This window comes from Taeniopygia guttata, chromosome 3, assembly GCF_048771995.1.
Source record: "Taeniopygia guttata chromosome 3, bTaeGut7.mat, whole genome shotgun sequence".
Lineage (NCBI taxonomy): Eukaryota > Metazoa > Chordata > Aves > Passeriformes > Estrildidae > Taeniopygia > Taeniopygia guttata.
In genome coordinates this window covers 94,975,091-94,990,723 of record NC_133027.1, presented here as the reverse complement: position 1 = coordinate 94,990,723, position 15,633 = coordinate 94,975,091, and the positions used below count along the sequence as shown (strand labels likewise).

At 44.7% G+C, this 15,633-nt stretch overlaps 1 long non-coding RNA gene across 1 annotated transcript; it reads left to right on the top strand.

Annotated features, from left to right (window-relative positions):
• Nucleotides 1-2,639: 2,639 nt before the first annotated feature.
• Nucleotides 2,640-15,166, top strand: LOC140683784 (uncharacterized). Its single transcript, XR_012055264.1, has 4 exons — nt 2,640-6,468; nt 9,280-9,438; nt 10,146-10,296; nt 11,009-15,166. It is a non-coding gene; the product is annotated as an uncharacterized lncRNA (long non-coding RNA).
• Nucleotides 15,167-15,633: the final 467 nt, after the last annotated feature.

Below are 15,633 nucleotides of genomic sequence, written 5' to 3'. Positions count from 1 at the left end.
CCTGATGTCACATCCCCGTCCTACACAAAGCTGCTCTCAGTCAGTCAGGTGGAAGCAAGAGATGAGGGCTGCACTGAGAACTGATGTGGGAAATGGCTGAATGGAAATTGGCACTTTAGGTAGACCTGCTTGAAATGAAGCAGTAAATCCAGACCTGCTTTGCAGGCTCCTGGAGTGACTGTAGTGCTTGCACAGGAGGTCACTGCTTGGTCTCTCTGCTGCAGCAGAGTGAGCCTGTGGAAGTGCTGCTGCTCTGATCTTGGCACTATCAGTGAACATCTGTGATTTGAGCTCGCATCTGCCTGTGTGGTGGAAATAACTGGCACAGGAGTTGATCACCTCCATCTGAAGCAGGTGCAGAAGGTAACAACCATCCAGCTGGTGGATGGCTGTGACCACTGAGCCCTTGTGCCCTTCCCAGCCCCTGCAGGCAGGCCCATTGGATGATGTCCAGCTGCCCCCTCGGCTCTCCCTGCCTACAGGTACTTCCCACAGCTCGGTGGAGAGTTAGTGGAGACAGACTCTCCTTTGTGCACTCCTGGGAAGTTGGTCCCTTTTTGGGAAAGAGAAATTTCTGAATGTAACACCAGGTGTCTGTGTGTATAGACACTAACCCATACCCATGGGCACACACAGTAGATGCACCCCAGGAGGGTGCAGGACTCTCCAGCTGCACAGTTGCAAGCCTCAGCGTTTTTGTTTTGTTTTGTTTTTTCCATGAGATTCATAACAGATAACACCTTTTGTGAAACCTTGGTTTTAAAATTCCCAGGATTACATGAGAATTTATTTGAAAGGAAGGCAAGTTCTTGACTTTCATTTTTCCAGGGAAATATTTGAAAATTAGACCACTCAGTGCCTTGGACTGAAAAATCACCAGGCAAATTTAAAAGCTCATTATATTTTAAAGACTTGTTATTTTTTAATGCCCAGAGTTGGCAATGTAGCATAAGTCTGTTGTCAGCTCACAGATTTTACCTAAATTAGATACTAAAGGACTTCAGCAGTCCTTACAAAAAAAAATATGGGGCCATCTGTTACCAAAGAGTTTCTTCTAAAATTACAAATCTCCGTTGCAAGTGCTGCCCAGCTGTAATTGGCTGTGAGGTAAGTAAGCCACCACCTGAGGGCAGAGAAAAACACAGTGAACAAAAACTTCACCCAGAACATTATCAGATTTTACTGCAACTATTTAGTCATTTTTTCCAACACAAAATGCTTCAAACTAATGAAATGCATTTTCCAAGCATGGAAAAAAAGACATGTAAAAATATAGGCATTAAAAAATACCAATTCAATGAACTCGTTTAAGTGTGAAGCAGGATTTTCTCTAAGAGACCCTGTGTTAAGATTTAAGGAAGAATGTAGGAGGAGACAGCAGATGCTCAGAGATAAGTGAAAATTATTTAGGTGTACTTCTATTAATACAAAACCTGCACTGCATTATTACTATGAACACAGGATGTTCAGGACACGTGGTAACAGACAAGTCAAGCAGTGACGTGGGAGTCTTCCGGCTGAAGTTGCCTTCCTGAAACCAGGAATAAAAGAGAATGTGTCAAAGAGAAGACCATTAAATGTGAAGCTGAAAAAAATAGTAATGAAAAGGAAGTGTGTAAAAATGAGGCCTTGTTTCCTGTTAACCTTGTGGAAAAGTCAAATTTAGTGATAGAGATTATACCTTAAATTATGCATGAATGAATGTCACAACTATAAGCTTTAACTTCTGAAGTTCAGGCAGCACTGACAGCATCAGACTTGCCATGTAACCTCCCAGCCACTCTGTGAAATTTGTGAAAAGGAGAAATATAGATATTTGCTGTCTGGCACAGATACATGAACTCCCATTTCTGATGAAAAACACAGTTCACAGGTTATGGAGTCCCATAGGCAAGATACTTATTCTTGAATAAGTATCTTATTCAAGATACTCAGTTCTGCTCACAGAGAGATAATTATCCCACTACAGTTCAGCAAAAATACCTAAAACCCTGCAATTTTTTTTCAGAACTATATGCTTGGTATGTTTTTGGCACCTGTGTCATACATACAATGAACAGAGGTGGTGCCCATCATTTTTTAACACCCAGCTATGTTGTGCCATCAGGGTGAGCTGGGGTGGGTTCTGCAGAGCAATGTAGGAAGTATGGAGACTGCTCCTTGGATGAGGAAGAGCTCCAGCAGGGCCATCCACTATCTGAGGAACAGAGCAGCCTGCATGGGTCTGGATCACACCAAGGGGCTGCCTGAATGTCAGCCTCAAGGTGAGCACGTGAGGACTGGCTGCACATCCTTCTCAAGATTTCACACAGCAGGCTACCTGCTCTGTCCTGGCAAAAAGCCTGACACGTGCCTCTTCCAAATTCTCCACAGGAAAACAGACAAGAAAATGCTGCAGTGATCCCAAAAATGAAGCTTGAAATAATGTTTTTACTCAGTGCAGACCACCAGGACTGCAACTGTCAGTGCAGGATTGCAGAATTCGATGGTAATACAAATGTCACTGGATCGTGACTGGATTGTTGGCTTTAGCAGGCAGTTCAAAGGAAGGGTGGAGGAGGGCACCTTTTTTTATTAGCTTATTTTAAGTATCAATCAATCTTAGGTTTTTTTTTTTTTTTAATTAAAATAGAAACTTGCTTGAGAAAGAAAATAATTTTTAGAGCTGACCTATAGAAAGGATTAGTGTATTTGGCACTGTCCCTAATTTGTCCTTACGTGAAATGAATTCAGTTTTAAATTCTCTGACTCTCCAAAGTGTGTATGCCAGCTGCACAAATAGATCCAACAATTCTGTACTGTAGGCAAAATGTCCCCGTGTCACTCCTCGCCTCACGGCTTCTCCAGCCTGCTTAATTGCCACATCATGAAACAGCTGCCATCCAGGTACACATCATGTATTTTTATTTTCTTTTTACCACTACAATAGAAGATTATGAAACTGATTGCAGGTTGTAATAGAACTTACTCTGTACCAAAACAATTATATCAGCAACTGTTTTCAATAATAACGATTAGGGACCCACTAGAAGTGTCAGCTTTGATGCTTTGATATTTTTCCAAATATTAAAGCAGTACTGAAAAATAATGAGCCGGACTTTATATTTGACAAATATGGTGGTATTTGTCTGCAGGATTTGCTGCTGTTTCTGTTCAGTTATGGTGGTCAAAACTTTGTGAAAAGGAGGGGAGTGAGGACAGATTGATAACCACCTACAGTTCAACACCTTACAGCATAACATTGTCCTCACATCTGTGAACAGCAGCTTGGCAGAGAACATAATATTAGCACCCTACATGGCTTCCTTCTCAATGAGAAAGAAAAGAAAAGCTGCCTCAAGAGGAGCTCTTGGCAGGGAGTGGAGAAGCCTGTAGAGAAAAGTAAGAGTTGCAGGAAAAATTAAATGGGAAAACTTTTGTCTGAAGCATGTAAAGAGAGATACGTTATATGCAGCAAAAAAAGGGAGCCAACCACAGAGAGCATCCTGCGCTTGCGAGGGGTGGCAAACATGGTATGGACAGGAGCAAGTGAAGTGACACACAGAGCACTGCCATGTACAGGAAGGAGAACAGATTTACCACCCTGGAGATGAGCAGCATGAAAGCCCTGGTAAATCCATGGTGAGCTCTCAGCCTTCACCTTTCCTCTGGTTTATATTCTACCACACACAGCAGGGAAGGATCCCTGCTCTACCTTGGGCCGAGCATGACTTGTTCCAAGGACAGGTCATTAGTGCCACCTCAGAGATCTCAAGCCCTGTCTCCCTGGAAGATTCATGTTATGTGGCTCCCGAGCCCATCTGCTGAAAAAATAATGTGATGGTGAAAACCAAGCTGCATTAAAATAGCCGTGTTATAAAACTGAGGCATCTTACAGAGTGAGCTGCCAGGTTAGAAAAACAAGTATTGAACCGGCTCCCTAGTGCACCTACAAGCACACAGGCAGTGAATTTCATGAAAACAAACCCCTATTAAGCATTTGAAATCATGTTGTGAGTACCTCTGCCCTTCTGCCCTGCTTCACAAGCATTAACCTGACCATGATGGAGAAAATTCATTTCTAGACTCACTTCAATCAGTGAGCTCTCGACTGTCACAAGCTCAGTGTATGCATGCTTAAAAATGCAGTTACATAAATACAAAGCTGCTAACAAACCAGAAACTTCAGGAAAGAGACCTCTCAGAGCATCTGTACAAAGAAGTCTGCAATAAAGGGCTCGCAGTAGTACTTCTAATGAGCTATTAATTTCCACTAGGATGACTGGTTACCATTTCCTTCTAAAAGCATACTCATTCAGAAAAGGCTCATAGTTAAACTCTCTCTCTTGCTAGGAAAACCAGTAATCACCTGAGATCTGAGTCAGAGGATGGATCTTGTGAAGACAGGACTCACTGGGCACAACACTCCTCCAGTGTGAAACTCAGAGCACCATGTGACAGCAGAACAAACCACCTCTCTCATGTCACCTCACCCTTGTCCCAGCCTGCACCCGCATCAGAAAAACAACTTTTGGAAGACATTTCCCCAGACTTAGTGCCAAAGTCACTTGGCAATAGATCAGCCCCACATAAGGAACAAAGTTATAGTTTTAAAAAGGAAATAAAGAAACCTCTTGGTTTTTTGCCATGTTTTAATTAGGGGGAACCAATCTTCCTTCAGCTCTCTGAGCAGTATCTGGCAGGGATGCAGGAGTGAAGCCTTTAATGTGAGCATTCTGGTTCTTCATCCCCAGGCTGCTTCCCCATTGCTTCTCTCATGCATCACCAATGCTGACAGGTGACAACTTTGAAGCAAGAGGACATAGGAATGCAAAATACAAATAATTTCTTTTTGCAGTATTGATTTACCAATTCAGTGCTGGGAAAAAGCTTGGAACTCGTTTAACCCTATCCATCCAGCTCAAATTTATGTCCCTTGCCCTGACAGCTGCAAATATCTCACGGTACTTTATTAACAGAACATTGACATTATCAGTCTTCGCAGACCTTTAAATCAAAACTCTTTATTTTCCACAAGAGATCATCTGATTTAAACAGGGATTGACTCAGGGAAATTCAATGCCAGGTGCTATACAGGTCAGATTGTTTGATTACAGCTGTTTTTTCCTCTGGATTTGCAAGATACTTTTTCCTTGCAAATTGAAATTATCAGTGAAAAATTCACAAGTGTTCATACTGTTAATAGAAGCACAATAAAACAGAAGGCAGGAAACAGGATAACTGTGGGTGGCTACTACACTTTGAAATAGCAGGAGCATCTTGAACCCAACCAAATCAGCAGATGAATGTTCCTGTTCTGTGGGAGCAGGATGGAATCATGGAGAAGAGTTTGATCATCTTCAGCCCTGGCCCATTTTTATTTTGATTCCTGCCTTTTTTTTTTTCCTTTCTGACTTTTTTTTAGGACATTCTATTATTATGCACAGATCTATACCATATCACATGAAAAACTTCCGAATTGGAGATGCAGTCTGTGTGCAGTTCTGGTTGAGAATTAATTTCACAGGTTATGTTTAGACTCTTCTTGATTTTTGAACTCCTGTTTCTGGTAGTTCTGCTGCATGCTGTTCCAACAGCTCTCATCTCACTTCAGATCTGCATCTATAAGAAGGCACAATATAAGCAAAGCATCCTAAAATGCCATTTATTCTGAAATCTTACAGTTCCATCTCTTCTTTTTGGTGCTTTGTCATGTTAAAAAAAACCCCACATTTGAAAGGTTTTAGTCATACAGTGACATTAAAGGGATCCTAAATAAACATGCAGTTCTTGCTTCATTTCTCACTGCTGTACAAACTCTTCTAAAACTAGTACAAGGAATCTGCCTGTCTGCAGATATGCAAAAAAGCAGGCAAAGAGGAAATTAATCATCCTCTGCTACTAAAATAAAGGTGGTTTCTCAGCCCAATTACAGGACAATGAGTTACTGCATGGAGTCTCTGATTTACGTATGCTGGATGGTAACAAGTGGTAAACCTAATGCTGGGAGAAAAAATGCCCTTTTAAAACACTTTTAAAACATGCTACATTTTTCCAGGACTATACTGCGGATGTGACAACTTGGTCAGAGAGCGGGACTTGTGAGACTTATTAGGGAGTCGTAGAGAAATAATAACCTGTTAGTATAAACAACCTGCAGGCGGTGTTTTCCTACGCTGTTCTCCTGCTCTTCTCAAGGACTGTTGTGAGAAAGATGCTTTTGTTAATTAGCCAATCAAGTGGAGTGTGTCAATGCTGTCTATAAAAGAGGAGAGTTTTTTGCATTAAAGCTGCTGTTGTGCAAACCAGCTTTCTGTTGAATCTGTGTCATTTCTTGTTCAACGGCGACATCTGGTAGCCAGCGACGTGTATGTCACTGGTTGGCCTCAGGGATCATGGGGCAGATGGAGACGCTCAGGAACCCTGCCAGGATCCCGTGGTGCCTGCGTGGTCTGCTCACTTTCTGACACCCCCTGTTTCCCCGGAGAGGTAATGACTTTTCCCTGCATCCTTCTGAAAGAGGCTGTGCCCGCGGGTTTTGCCCTGATAGCTTGGGCCAGTGGGTGGGGGTGAATCCCCAATGTGGTGGACAGTTTGTGCTTTGCTGGGGTTGGGTGCCGGTGTTTCTGCGATGGGGAACCACACTTCTAAAGACGAGGCCGTGGATTTCTCCATGTGGAGTAACTTGATTTCTTTTAGGAGACTCTGTGTTGAATGATTCGCACTGCTGTGTGGGAACCCTTGTTCAATGCCATCCCAGCCTGGGACAGTGCACCAGAGAGGGAGAGTTCAAAGGGTGGGGATGGTGCTGGCACTTTGGGGAGAAGGTCATCAGACCAGCTGGCTGTTTCTCTCTGGCTGCCAGCTTCTGTCCGACTCCACGTGGGCTGGTGGGAGGCATGGAGACTCTCTGCAGAACCCATCCCTCATCTAGAGATTGTGTTCCACCGACAAGCCCTGATCCCTACGTTTTTGGGAGGTGGCCATCTGCTCTTTCTCTGACATCAATGCCACCGAGAGCGATAGCCACATCTCGGCTGTGCCTGGAAGACAGCAGCTCTCCATCTGCGCCACTTTTGACCCCTCCATCCCCAGCAGGTTGGTTCTCCCTTTCCTGCGAAAAGTGGCCAGGGGGTCGCTGTGGCGATCGCCCCCGCCTTTGCCCCCACTGCACACGTGGGGGCACGGGGCTGGCTCTGGCATCAGCGGTCGCCACGAACACACTGGTCACTCCCTTGCTGTCAGCCACGGGGCCTGTGTGGCTGTACCAGCCATGCCCATTGTCAATGCCTGTCGGCGAGTGCCCGCTCCATCCGACATCACGCCCCCGGCTGGTTTCCCGCTGCTTTTCCATGGCACCTGCGCAGATGGCAGTGACTGTGACCGCAGCTCCAGCACCATCTCTCTGGACAGGGAGTCACACAGCGGGGGCTGTGTCTTCTTTTGTTCCCCCACCTTTGGTAATGGGGTGGCTGCCTCCTCCTCATCCTGGCGCAGCGGTCAACATGGCTGATTTAATGTCTTTTGCACCTCAGCTAGTGCAGTCCCCCTGCATCTGGGCTTGTAACTAGGTCTTCGGTCTCTCAGCCTGCAGTTGGCCTCTCGAATCCGGACCCTTTGGCTGATCCCCCACCCCCCGTTAGCCACTGGCTGTCCTCCCCATCCCTAGATGGGGACCCAGACAGCGATGGCGGCCAGTGGCCAGCCCCTGGCGGGGGCATGCCCCGGTGGTAGACCGCTGGCACTGAGAGGTGGAATCATCGTCCACCTGTAACCTCTGGACTTTGCCTCCCTGTCAGGTGACCATGAGCCCCAAGAATCCCCGCAGCTTTTGGGACGCGAGCTTCATAAGCTGGGGATGGGGATCTGTTGGGCAGGGCGAGAAGGCCATGGTGCACAGCTGATAGCACCACACCTGCCTCAGGGGTGGGGCCACAGGTGTCAGTCAAGTGGCTTGTCCGATGTCTGAAGGAGGGGCACGGATGGTTCAGGAGGACCATGTTCTGCCACAAGGCGAGGTGCAAGGTCTTTCTGTGTTTAAAGCTGTTCCAAATACAGGACACACCGACAAGTATGGTGTGATTGCCTGGCAGGTGATCCAGGATCTGTGAGACCAGGCTGCAAAACATGGCCTTAGCTCTGAGCAAGTAATGGAGGCTCTCAGAGTGATAGCCTCAGACCTTCTTGCTCCATTTGATATTAAATATATTGCTCAGGCACTGTTCCAGCCTGTGCAATATGCAATTTTTATGAAGTACTGGACGCAGGCTGCTGCAAAGATTGCAGCAAGAAACAGGCTTCTGCCTCAGGGTGACCCTAGTTATGGTGTGGGGGTGGATGCTCTCCTTGGGGAGCAGGCCTTTTCCAGCCCTGATTTTCAGGCTACCTGGGACCCTGTTGTTCTTGAGCACTGTCAAAGTGTAGGATTTGGTGCATTACCATTGAGGTGACCTCCCCCAGGCCCCAAAGCATAACGATAATTCAGGGACCAGGAGAGCCTTTTTTTCCATTTGCCAAGAAGCTTGCTGCTGCCCTGGAGAAACAGGTTGAAGATATTGCCTTAAGGGAGACCTTATGCAAGCAATTGGTCCGGTTCAACTCGAACAGTGAGTGCCAGAAGATGATAGATGCTCTTCCAGGTGAGCCATCGGTAGCAGACATGGTTGATGCATGTATCAAGACAGGTGCTGTGGACACAGGGTGTTCCCTCTGGCTGTTGCTACACAGCCAGGCCAGGTACCCTTAGAGGGTGGACAATGGAAGAGGAACAAAAATAAGGGCAAGAAAAAGCAAGGTACACCCAAGCCAATAAGTACAGGTGCCGCTTTCTTGTGCTCTAGATGCCTAAAGGCAGGTCATTATTCAAACCAATGCAAATTTCACACTAATGGTCAGCCTTTGGTAGGCCCAGAAATAGGAAGAAGAGCGTACAGGGGAATTGCACCCTGACACAAGTGATTCCTCAGAGCACAGTGCTGGCTCAGGTTTGCCCAGCCAGCTTGGAGGCATCACCCATGGCTCTGCTGGTGTGGATGTACATACCGCTGGTGCAGTCACCTTAGAATTCTGTCATGAGCATAAGGTTCCTTTGGACGTGTTTGGACCTTTGGGACACGGAATGGTTGTGCTGCTTGTGGGGAGTCTAATGTCTAATCTAATGTCACCCACCAAGGAATCTTTGTTCACCTAGGAGTCATTGACTCTGACTTTTCAGGTCTGGTTTTTGCCACAGTTTTCACACCCTCTCCCCCTGTCACTACTCCGGCAGGAACTCAAATTGCTCAACTTGTGCTTTTTCAGTCATGTGTCCCCAGGACCTGCAGACTCGTGGGAGTGGTGGCTTCAGATCCATGGGACTGCCACGAGCCTTCTGGTCTGCAACAATTTCCACTCAGTGACCCCAGACGGCGTGTACCCTGACCCTACCGGGTGCCTACCCGTTGAAGATCGAGCTGCAAGGTTTGATTGACACGGGGCGGACATGACTGTCATCTCCCTCTCAGTGTGGCTTCCTGCATGGCCTTTGGCCCCTGTGGGAACATCCATTGTAGGGGTGGGGGGTCCAGCACATACCTTGATGAGCCAACACCTTGTGCTCATTGGCAATGCGAGTGGGCAGGTGGCTGCAGTTCCACCCTATGTCGTGTCAACCCCAATCAATCTGTGGGGGAGGGATGTATTGGCTGCCTGGGAGGTGCGAAGTGGGATGGATTTTTAGCTGGAGCCACTGCATTGAAGGGCAAAAGATATTCTATGCTGCCTTAATTGTGGTTGGTGGACAAACCCATTTGGGTTCATCAGTGGCCCCTGACAGAAGAGAAACTGATCGCCCTTCATGAATTTGTTCAGCAGCAACTGCAACAGGGACACATTGAGCCTTCTACAAGTCCCTGGATACTCCCATCTTTGTGATAAAGAAAAAATCTGGGAAATGGAGATTGTTACAAGACCTCTGGAAGATTAATGTGGTGATGGAAAGCATGGGATGGTCTGTGTCATTTCTTGCTCAACAGTGACACTATACAAATTAGTGTATTAGAATATGTGATTTTTAGCAGCCTAGCAGATTGATTATATTTAGGTCAGAATGACCTCAGTACTCATAAACATTTTGTCATGGTCGTATTTTTCTAAAACAACATTTTCACTGGTTGCCTTATTCGCAGCGTTCACCTCATCCTTAAATCCTCCTTTGGGGCGACTTCTGAGAAAGGTCAACATTGCCTTCAGGCCTGTCTATATCAGCATGATGAAACTGCTCCTGTGAATTGTTCCACCTCACAGTCTAAGACTGGCCTGGCAGCCTCAGTTACTGAGGTAAGGCCTGCAAAGCATTTAGGTTACCTCTGATCACCTCACCTCTGTGGAGACCAAAGCAGCTCATGTCAGCCTCAGAGAAAAGGCACACATTAATCAAATGAAGCAGTGGACTCCTCTTCCCACTCCCCAGAAACTATTTGCATGCCTGAGTGATTTCACTTTCTTTAAAATAATTACTAGGTGTTTGCAGCAGCCCCATAAAGCCAGTTAAATCCCATGATCTTTGTCCACAGTCATTTCTTGTGCCAAAAATTGAAACAAAAGATATAAAAAATTCTTGAGAAAATGTGTATATAATACAGAAGAAAAGTGAAAAGTGTTACAGTTGTCATAGTGGGACAGATGCAAAATATTGGGATAATAAAAGTGTAACAGTTTAGTTCAAAATGAGAAAATTCTGCCTATAATAGCTAGGCCTTTGGGGTTTTTTCCCCTCACTTTAAGAGCTTTCTCTTAGCTCTGGAAGCAAATTTGTCACTCAGCTCAGCAGACACATAGAGAGGGGTAGTGCACTCAGCTGGTACTTCCAACACACACCAAAGTGAAATTTCCTAGACTGCTCTTGACACTAATTCTCACAGATAAAACTCTCTCAGAAAATTCCATCTGGAATTAGCTTTTGAAAGCTTTTGAAAGCTTCCAAAAGTTTTCAAAAGTTTGTTACCAACGTTTCAAAACTTTGATATCAATGTTTTTTGTTTGCCTTGAGGACCCAGCCCCTGCCTGAGAGATGCTCCCTGAAGCTGTTCCTGCCTGCAGCCCTTCCCCCTGGATTGACCCTGGATTTGATCCATGACCTCACCCTGCCTGGGGCTGTTGTGGAGCCAGCACCCTGTGCTGCCCACAGCTCAATGCCCATGTGGGGAACTCTCGCACTACAACACCAAATAACAAAAGCACTCACTCTAAGATGTAAAAGAACAAAAGGAGGAAATTTTATTTCTGACCTTGCAATATAAAGGATTCTAAAATTGATAGTGGGTTGGAGGATGAAATTGTCACCTCTCCAACCACACTGGTCAAACCAACTCTATTAATTCTCTCTTCCCACATAGAAGAATGTAAAACAATCATTATTTACTTGAACAGTGCATGAGAAACTTTAGTAGAAATATGTAAACATCAGAAAACATAGAAAACTTTTAAAAGAACTTTAAAAATTTTAAAAGAACAGCGTGACAGAGAACCAGGAGTGAGTGGTGTCCCCCAGACTGGCACCAGTGGTATTTAATACCTTCAGCAGTGACATGGACAGTGAGATCAAGTGCAGCAGCAGCAAATTTGCAGGTGACACGAAGACAAGTGGTACAGCTGATGTGCCTGAGGGACAGGGTGACATCCAGGGGGACCTGGACAGGCTTGAGGCCCATGAGAGTCACAGAAAGTTCAGCAAGACCAAGTGCAAGATCCTGCACAGAGGTCAGGGCAAACCCCAGTGCTAACACAGGTTGGGGGATGAAGGGGTTGAGAGCAGCCCTGCCATGAAGGACTGGGGATTCTGGTGGATGAAAAACTGAATGTTGTCCCTTCAAGCCCAGGCCATTCTGTGATTCAGATGCTGGGGGTCTGCATCAGCTGGGTCAGCAAAGGCTCTGCCTCTGCCAGGAGCAGCCTTGCTCCTGCTGCTCCCTAAGCTTCATCAATTTGCTCTTGACCTGGCAACTTCAAGAGCAAGACCCCTGACCCAAGGAATGACTTTTTTTCCTGCTAAATATATCTTCCAAAGAATATTGAGAGGTAGCAAACAGTACAGAAGATAAACAACCAGGCACCTGGCTTCAAGAGCACTTTGCTTTTCTGTTTTAGTTATTAAGTATCCTTCTTGATATACATGCTTCATTTTTTTTCCAGAAAGACCCCAGAATTATCTTGTAGCCTTTTCCTTATTCCAGCAACTAACAATATAGAAATGAATTCTTCTGAACTCTGGATGAAGGCCTATGTATAGCAGAGGATCACTGAATAACCTAGGAAAGCTAGGTATAGCCAAAGTAATTTCATTTCAAAAATGTTGAGCTATAATCTTGAAAAAAAGACAAATCCGTTCCATTTCCACTGTTTCTAGAATGGAAAATGTTCAGAACCACTTCAGGAAGCTAAAAAGCTTGGTTGAGAGCTGTGTGGGAGTATATATGTATGTATTTTCAGGGGGAAAAAGAGGAAAAGAATTATGATAAATACAGCGTTTTTTGGTGTTCAGCTGAGTTTTGTGTGAAGCCTGTGCTACAGCAACTTTATAATTCCCAATGGCTTTCTCTTCAAAATTAGGAAATTTTAAAAAAGGGAGAAGGATAAAGTAGTTTGTAAAGTTTTCAGTAAAAACACCTTTTGTAACTTCCTATCAAACAACTTCAGACTTTCATGTTTTAATTATTCTAGAACCTACCCTGCTGAGATTGGCAGAAAACCAAGTAGAATCTTGTTACTAGGGAGAAGATGAAGACCCTGTCCTAAAAAGCCCCTCAGCTTCAGTTAGTGTGAATGGCTCTACCAGGCATGAGTGTGGATGGAGAAATTGGCACCAGGAGCAAGCAGGCTGAAGAGAGGGGATGTGTGTGCCAAACAGTAGCATCTGAGTGTCTGCTAAGAGCTGATAAGCTCCAGAGACTTCACAGTCCTGCTGAATCCACAAAAACTGATAAACTGAGCACAGTTTAAATCTGCCAAATCTGTCCAAACCCACTGGCATCAGCCATGGGTGTTGCACAACGCAGGCAACATCCATGAAGGCTGCTATATGCGAAACTACAAGATTGTCTATCTATGGATATGAATATATAACACACACACACACACACACACACACACATATATATATATATATATATATACATATAAATGGTGAAACAAAATGATCTGGAGGGACTTCCTAATGACATCCTGACACATCAACACACACCTCTGCTTTTAAGTAACCAGCTGGGGTTGGTCTCCCAACTCCTGCTCCACCAGTCAGTGCAGATGTTTGTGAACCACATGAGGGAATAAATGAATCCAGTGTGTAAATGCATTTGTAAATTAAATATTGCTATTAATAACAATAACAATTTAAATATTAATATTTAAATTAAATTAAATGTATTTGTAAATTAAATCTTGCTATTAATTACAGCATAACAAAAGACATCTAACAAATGCTGTTGTGTTCTGTGTTTCCCCCAGCCTGATCCCAGAGAAAAAGGGGTATGCAACAACCCATTACTACAAATTTAAATTTCTACATTTTTGTGGCTATCACCTTAGCAAGGGTGTCAAATGTTGGATCCAAACTTTCTAAATGACAGACTTAGGTATGTTTCCAGTGTGACATTTTTCAAGTGGCTGTCACCATAAACGGAGGCATGCCCAGACACAGACACAGGGACACCCCAGACCTGGAGAACTGGTATCATGGAATGGGACAAATTAAAAGTTGCAAGGTTCCTCAAGCTTTTGGACTATGTGGTCTGTGAAGTTTAAGGATCACAGCCTCTTCTTGAGACATTTACAGTGTTGCCAAATCAGTAACCTGCCCCTCTTCTAGCAGTCACCAGGACTCACTCATGCTCCTCCCAGCCTGAAGAAACCCCAGGGCCACCAAACTCAACCCCAACAATAAAATGACTTCTGTGGCACTCATACCAGCTTGGCTCAGGAGGCCACCAAATTCAGATGGCCCGTCATGTTTTCCTGTCAGCTCCATTCCTCGTATGACCAGACAAGAGTAATCTCCAGGGAGAATCTATCAGGAATCTGTTCCAAACAGTCTTTATCTTTAAAGCTGAGCCTGCTTTCAGCATTCACCCAAGTTTTTCCCCTTCCTGCCTCATCCCATCTCCCTGCTTCTACCTACAAGATGGATAATCACTGTCATTTTCCAGAAAAGATTAAATTGTGTTGACTATTTACAGCAAAAAAATTGACAAAAATGAGCCACCCAAACACTTGTGCCGGTACTGGTCCTGGTGAGTGTTTTTGATAGGAACAGCAACACCTGCTGAGGGGGTTATCCTGCAGTGTGCTCCACTTCCAAGCACTCCACAGGCCACATGCAGGGGAATCTGCTGCACTTTTCTCAGGAAAATAAACGCCTTTGCTTTTGTACTGCAGTTTGTGGCACAGACCACATCAGATTGTTTCTGAATGCAGCAGATGACAAGTTAAATGGAAGTTTGCTTTGATGTTAAAAGCAAATAGTTCTTTTAGAAGGAACAGGCTTTCAAAATCCTTCCATATCGGCTGGATTTGCAGGACCTCTTGTGGTTAAAGCCCTAACTTGCAGTTCCACGTTTTTGCTGGCGGTGGGAGAGCACCTGTGGCTTTGTCTCCCACAGCTGATCAGCAGGGAAGGAGAGGTTTTGACTTGAAATGTCAAGGAGCAATGTTAGTAAAAGGAAAATCTGTGCTAACTGGCATCTGGAGGCAAATAATAATTTGCAAAATAATAATAATCAAATAATAATTATTTCTATTATAATATTTGCAAATATTATTTGAGGGCAACACAATTTTTATAATAATATTTGCAAAATTATAATAAGCAAATAAATTTTCTGTGAATTTAAGCTCATAAAAATAAATTGTTCTTTTTGGTTGGTGCTCCTGTATATCTCAAGCATACCAGCCAAGAACCATGGAATGGAATTGTCTTAGAGTCACAGAACTACAGAATACTCCCAGCTGGAAGGAACCCACATGGACCATCAAGTTCCAGCTCCTGGCCCCGCACAGGACAGCCCCAAGAGTCACACCACGTGTGCCATGTGTTATAATGCATCAGAAAATTGCTTTTAAAGGACACAGCCTCGCCAATTAATATGAAAAAAAAAAAACCATGGGAAGAGATCCTCTTATTTAAGCTGGCACTTCTTAGCTCTGCGGTGCATCTACAGTGAAACTGGCTGAGAAGTGGGGACAGCAACTGCCCAAGCTTCTCCTCCAGCCACGTAGCAGCTTCTCCTGTTCCCACCACAGCGCTGCAGGGCAGGGAGGAAGCTGTCCAACGCCAGTGCCACAACTTCTCCTTCCCTGAGGATGTTTTTCTGGGAAGGCTCCAGCTCATGCTGTCACACCACTGACCATAACACACACTGTGGCCCCATGGCAGGCAGGGAAAGGGGTTTGGGGGCAGTAGCTGTTGTCTCAAAATATATTTTTGACTTGGCATGCGAGAGGCCAATCCACACACGGAGTTGAGGCGTTTGATTTATTCACAGTTCAGCACAGAAAAGGGTGCTGGGTGGCAAAGCCACAATGCCAGCACAAAAACTACCAAAACCTTTAAATATTTATACATTTTAGTAAACAAAGGCATTAATGTTCACTGGCTAAAAGTTACATAGTTTTCTTATTAAT